We start from the raw sequence: 6,496 nt of genomic DNA, 5'->3' as shown, positions 1-6,496 counted from the left end.
ATGAAAGAGTGAGAGAATTTCTTTGAAGTTCCCTTGAGTATAAAACTCAATGAACGAGAAACCATAGTCCTTACTTTACAGGGCAATATTCACTGACTTTTAAAACAGAACATCTTAAAGGCAATCTGCCTGGCTTGGAGGCTTTTAATTCTTGCTGTGGTCCCTGCCACTGTTAGCAAGTGGGCCTGTCAATCATTTTCAGGGTAAGAGACTAAGGGGAAACTTACTTAAAAGTGAGCCCCTTTGGAAAGACAAAGTTCTGCAGTCAGATATAGGGAATAGCACCATATGCATGGCCTAGGGGCTCTACAAAATGTGACATGTAAGCGGTAGTGAGAAGCCTTTCGGGGGGTGACATTAAGCTAGCTGTTTGAGGCCACAGACTTTTCACCCTAGAACTGTGGCCCAATTTGTTTGTAACCTCTCAGAGAAAGCCCCAGTGCTGTGACTTATACGAAGCCTCGATTAGCCACATTTTGGCACTATGCCAATGTTGAGCTGGTTCCTCCAACCCCTGCTGAGATCCCTACAGCTATTCAGAGCTTGAAAAGAAAGTCAATAGAACTCACACTGGTAGCTCCAAACAGCACAGTTAAGGAAGCTCTGCTGAATGTTTTGATGGCCACTAGGGTGTGGATGTGGCTTTATGTTGGCAAGATCATAGGTAAACGTGGCATCACTGCTATAATGTTTGAAGACCAATCTTCAAACATTATACATCTGTTTTTTTTTAAATTTATTATTTGAATGTTCTTGGGCCATGTGTGATCAGACTGGTATTTGAATAAAGAATGTCAAAAGTAATGTTTTCTATATCAAACACTAAATGGAAAGTCACAACATCTCCTGATATTAAGTTGGATTGTCTTTTGCTTTAATGACGTTAATATAGTTCTAAATGCATGTCTTTGCTTAGCCTGAAATTGGAAAGGTTATATGTGAACATCCCAACCTGGTACATATATTTTGAAGGTTGGAAATATGATATTTACTTCTGGAAAAATTGGGGGAAAGGCTTTGAGAAAAATAGAACTTGCTAAAGTAAGAGAAATAGTAATACTGTGTGCCAAAGTTAAGTCTTGTCAGTAGTATAAAGAATAAAATTTGGATAGTTTCTCTTTGCTAAAATCAGAGAAAGACCTTTTCGACAACACCTATGTCTGTAAATGTTGGGATACTTGGTGGTGTTCTAAGTACGTATCCTTGTGACATCTTTAATGCCAGGATAGAGTGAATGAGAGCCGTGACCTACATTTTAAATCTAATTTTGGTATATGTATTATCAGTCTATTTGGTTTTATGATTTTCAGAACTTATCTTTGCAAAAATAAAATAACCTATGGATATTTAAGCAGGATTATGATTCAATATCATCCATGGGTTTAAAAAGTATATTGTAAAAAGTAAATAAACAGAAGTGGTTGGTTATGCAAAAAAATAGGAGGGGTAGTAAGGAAAATAGAGGTCGTTGGAGCAGCACAGTTGACATGTTGTCAACTGATTGATCGGTGAGGTCATGAGGCATGGTCAAGTTTAAGGAGGAAAATTGAGAGAATTTAAAATTTATTGAGCTTCTACATGGTGTTCACTTCATCCTTATTCAGTAGCAAGTGACAGAAACACAACTCAGAACATGTCGAGTAACAAGATGAATTTACTGCTTCAAGTAACTGAAAAGTCCAAGGCGTATGTCCCAGGCATGCTGGATCCAGGGATTCAAGTAATGCTGTTGGCCTCTTTTTCATTCACTCTTGTTGAATGTAGATTTCATTCTTACGCAGGATCTTTCTGCATGGGAGCAAGATAGCTCTTCGGAAGTGTTATGAGGTCTTTTAGTGTATGATCTTAGAGTCAGAGAGAGATTCTTACTATCCTAACATTTATGTGCCAAGGAGGCATTGTGTTTGGCTTTGCTGGGATCACGTGTCTCCCTCTGGCCCAGTCACAGAGTCTGGGTAGAGAGATGCCCTGATTGGCAAGGCTGGATCATGTGCCCACCCTTGTGGTATACTCGAATGACAGTTCCTTCAGAATCACACAGAGTAGGGGAGAGCAGCTCCCCCAAAAGAAGGGATGCAGAGTCAACAAAAAAAGTTCTACCTTTTGGGCCTCGATTTCCTCATCTGTAAAATAGCATTAAATCATTTCTAATCATTTTCAGAGTTATTATGAAAATTAAATGAAATAAAGTACTTAATACAGGCCCTGACACATAGAAGATTTTTAATTTATAGAGATAGTATCAGGAAGACAAAAATATAATGCTGTAGAGAGGAGATATATTTGTTAGGAAGATTTCAGCTGTAAAATCAGCTACAATGTGAGAAAAATCCAGCTGAAACTGATTTTAACACTACAGGGGATGTATTGGTTCATATATCTGGAATTCTAAAGATGGGGTGGATTTCATGGTTACTTAGGTCTAGTGAGAGAAATGGATAATAAACAAGTAAACAAACACTCCCCCTCCATTACAGATTATAATAAGTGCTATGAAGGAAATGGATAGGATGCAGAAATAGAGAATTAAGTGAGGGAGGTACCTCTTATAGAAAGAGTAGTCAGGGAAGGCATCTCTGAAGAGCTGGCCTTTGGGCAGAGGTCCAAAGGTGAAGAAATAACTATACGCAGAGTGAGCATTCCAGGCAGTAGGAACAGTATATACAAAGGCCCTTGAGCCTCCAAAATAGAACTTTACAGGGTTAATTTCTGGTCCATTGGCATAGGACAGCCGTGGTGCATGGAGTGTATGGTGTTTTGCTAAACATATGTGGCCATGTTCTAATGCAGGCTGGCTGTGATCATTTATGAGTTTGTGTAGCCGTAACTACAAATGGCTGCTTCCTTTGACAGGTGGTCCCCAGACGAGATACATGCCATGACGCGCATTTTAAATGAGAATATGTTTCCACTGCAGAAATTCACTGCCAATTTATTGAAATTCATGGAGAGGATGTTTTTAATCCACAGAATCAATCATGCAAAGTTTGGAACATGGAAGTGATGCTCTATAAAGACCAGGAAATGCACACTAAGGTTTTCATGTCGCAAAAACTGCTCCATGCTATCACAACTGTATGGTTTCAGCAGGGAATTGTGTGAGAAACCAGCAATCAATTTTGTTTTTAGAGTGTGACAATTATTTTCCTACTGATGAAAAATTTATGCTGCCTATTTCTACCTGAGTGGGAATATCTATTGTTTCTTGACCAGCTGGTTCCCCCATCTACTACCTGTGCTAGTTTTTGTGAATTAGTCTGGATAGGCTATGTTATGGTAAAGTGACAAATAAGCTCTGAAATGTCAGTGGCTCAGTATGATAAACAATCATTTCTTACTCTCGCCGAGTTCAATACAGTTTGGGCAAGTTTCCTTGTTATGCTGTCTCTCTGCAGACGCTTGGGGATCTGAGCTTCTTCCACCCTGTGGTTCTGCCATCAAAGGGTTTGTCATTTGCAGTTATGCAAATGAAGGAGGGAGAAAGCACAAGTCAAGATCTTTTAAGAACCGATCTGATTGTGATGTACATCATTGGTGCTCATATCTCATTGGCCAGAACCCAGTCACCTGACCCCAACCTAACTTCCTGGGTCGTCTTCAAGTCCATAGTACTTAAAAAGTAGAATATAAAATGAAATCGGGTGGACACATAACAGTGTCTCTGTCACAACTTATGTCTGCTTCCCATGGGAAGGTCTCAGCATAAATAAAAATCATTATTGTTGATATTCACTGAGTTCTTATTGAGCTGCAGGCAGTGCGTCTGCTCTTGTCACATATCATGTCTCTTAATGCTCTCATGAGGGTTGGAAATGTGCGGTAACTTGCCCAAGCTGCCCCACTGTTAAATGAGGAACAGGATTCAAATACAGGCCTTGCTGAATGGCTTCTGAGCCCAAGTTCTTAATTGCTCTGTTGTACCCCTGAGATGACCCTTCTTCAAGTCAGTCTCCTTGATCAAAAGCCCCATCCTGCCACCATCCCTGTCCATGTACAAGGCATTTTCCTATAGGAGCAAAACAGATACTATCAGGAAAGAAGACTCTGGCCCTGTTCAATGCACTCTTCATACAAAAGTGGAGAGAGTATCTGTCCCCCCAGTGCCCCATTGGTGTTAGGTTCCGGAAGATCCAGTCTCAGCAAGTGGGATTAGTGGAGTTGATTACAGTTTCCTCTAATGTGAAATGGGATGGAGGAGTGGGCCTTTCTCCATTCTGGGCACCAACTGTGTCTCAGAACTCAGTAGAAGGACAGTGGGCCTTCAGTGGCTGAGTTCCTTCTGTCTAAAGCTGTGTATTCACATGCGTTCCTCAACAAGGCTCCACGTGCTATTTCCTGTGCCGGTGTGTCTCAGGGGACCCTGATTCTAGAGGCCTGATTGCTCAAAGCAACTGCTTGGGGCCATATGGAAACACAAGATGCCAAGCTGGGCTGCATAAACCTTCCTGGGGTCAGGCATTGCAACAGCAACTTTGATCACTCAAAAAGCAGTGTATTGCCTTGTCTTTGAAGCCCATAGCAGGGTGGTGACACAGACATGGTCCCAAACTGGACTTGCAGACACACATCTCACAGTCAGAAGAAACTGAGGGTGAGGAACAGTTCATTTTGGAGGCAGCTGGAGAAAAGGGGCTCCAAAAAATAGCTATCCTGAGAAAGTTCTGCAAATTGGAATTTGTGAATCACTGAAGCTGAAAAACATCTGATTCAGCAATGCCTAGGGCATTCCAGAAGCTTCAGCCATCAGTCTTTGGAGCTCAGACAAAAGGATGTGTGCAAAGCAGAAAGCCAGATGCAGACTTCAGAACCAGGCCTGCCGATCTGCTCCAAAGAAGCCATGGTTATGGGTTCGGTCCCTGTGAAGTACAGATGGTCCCTGGCAGTGGGAGCTGCTTACACTGGCTTCTCATAAACACAAATAGCTGGGCACCATAATGATGCAGCAAAGTGACATGGGGGCTTGGGGAAAATTGTCTCCCTTTTTAGAGAAACAATCATAATCACATTTCTCGGGTCCTTAGGGGGATCCAGAATAGGGTGACAGTGTTGCCCATGAGGTTAAGTTGGAGCTAATGGGACTCCTTGTTGAGAAGAGAATTCCAAAAGGAAAGGACAGACTAGAAGAGACTAGTCATCCTCCCAAGATCCCAGCGCAGTTGCATATTGGTGCTTTGGCTGGTGTTACACCTGAGGTCTTTCTTTGTCCTTGCATCTTTCATTCTGGTGGATTTACTCATGATCCTGCCAGTTTAGCTAGTGCCAACTACATTTCTCACAGTCAACGTATTGAACCTCAGCGTTTTCCCCCTTCCTCCCCTTCACCTGCTGAACCATGTCTGCCTTCTCCTGGCCCTTGAAGTCTTGCTTGCTTTTGTTTTTAGCCTCACACTCATTCCTTGAATGTAAACACTGCTGTGATTTCCTAACATGAATCTCTGGATCAGCCCATTCCCTTTACCTGCACTGGGTAACCTTGTTGTCTGACTCAGTGCCTAATAAATAATTGGGACTCACCCTTTTGTATGTCTTCAAGTTCACTGATCTTTTCTTTGGTACTATGTAATGTGTTCTAAATTCCATCAAGTGAAATGGAATATTTAGGGATGAAAAACACAGTATCTGAAATAAAATTTCACTAGATTAGTTGATATTTCAGATATTGTGTTTTTTCATCCCTGAATGTTCCATTTGGTAAATATAAATATATGTATTTATATACATTCAGCAACGTCTCTGTACTCTAGCTGGTGGGAACTTGACTTTTCCAGTTTCTGGTTAGGTCCGAAAATTGTTTGGCTTGTAGCTCCCCAGGGATTATTCTTTTTTGTTGTTGTTATTTTTCTTTGCCTAGTTTCATAGACTTTCCCCCCACACATTAGCAGAGTAGAATTAAGTTAAAGACTCAGAGTGTCCCCATGCAGATTTCTGGGGCTCTTTGTATAGAAGCTTCCTCTCCAGGACTCTGTGCCTCCACATCTAGCTGCCTGGGCCTCCCTGGCCACCCGATTTTTGTCACTTGCTCTGTTTATGTTCCCCCTCTTGGTGATTCTCACCAGAAACTTCCCCCAGGTGAAGCTGGGACAGTTGTAGGGTTTCCCTTGTTTTTTTTTTTTTTTTTCCTGTTCGGCTGGGGTCATAGTCCTATGTTGCTTGCTGTCAAATGTCTGAAAATAATTAATATATTTTGTTCTGTCTTGTAGTTTGTTTTTCACAGTGAGAAAGGGGTATCCCGTAGGAGTATCTCCTTCACAGATAGAAGTAAAAGTTGAAGTTAATTCATTTGCTCAATCACAGAAATAGTTGATAGCAGAACTGGGTCTTAAACTCAGAGATGACAGACTTTCAAGCTATGCCTTTTACCGTTATTAAGATCCTGTTATCCTCCCGCAACCTACTCCCTTTTTAAAAATCGCATTCCAGAAAGAAGGCAGGTAAAAATCCAATCAGTAAAAAGTGAATTGGTTATTCTGCTTGCTGGCAATTCCAGTAAAAACGA

General features: G+C 41.4%; 1 pseudogene; it reads left to right on the top strand.

The window, feature by feature from the left end:
• LOC105288292 lies at positions 1–4,474 on the top strand (annotated as a pseudogene).
• The last annotated feature ends 2,022 nt before the right edge of the window (positions 4,475–6,496 follow it).

Source organism: Pteropus vampyrus, unplaced genomic scaffold (genome assembly GCF_000151845.1).
Source record: "Pteropus vampyrus isolate Shadow unplaced genomic scaffold, Pvam_2.0 Scaffold16, whole genome shotgun sequence".
NCBI lineage: Eukaryota > Metazoa > Chordata > Mammalia > Chiroptera > Pteropodidae > Pteropus > Pteropus vampyrus.
The sequence above is the reverse complement of the archived record's forward strand: the minus strand, read 5'-3'. Positions and strand labels throughout refer to the sequence as shown.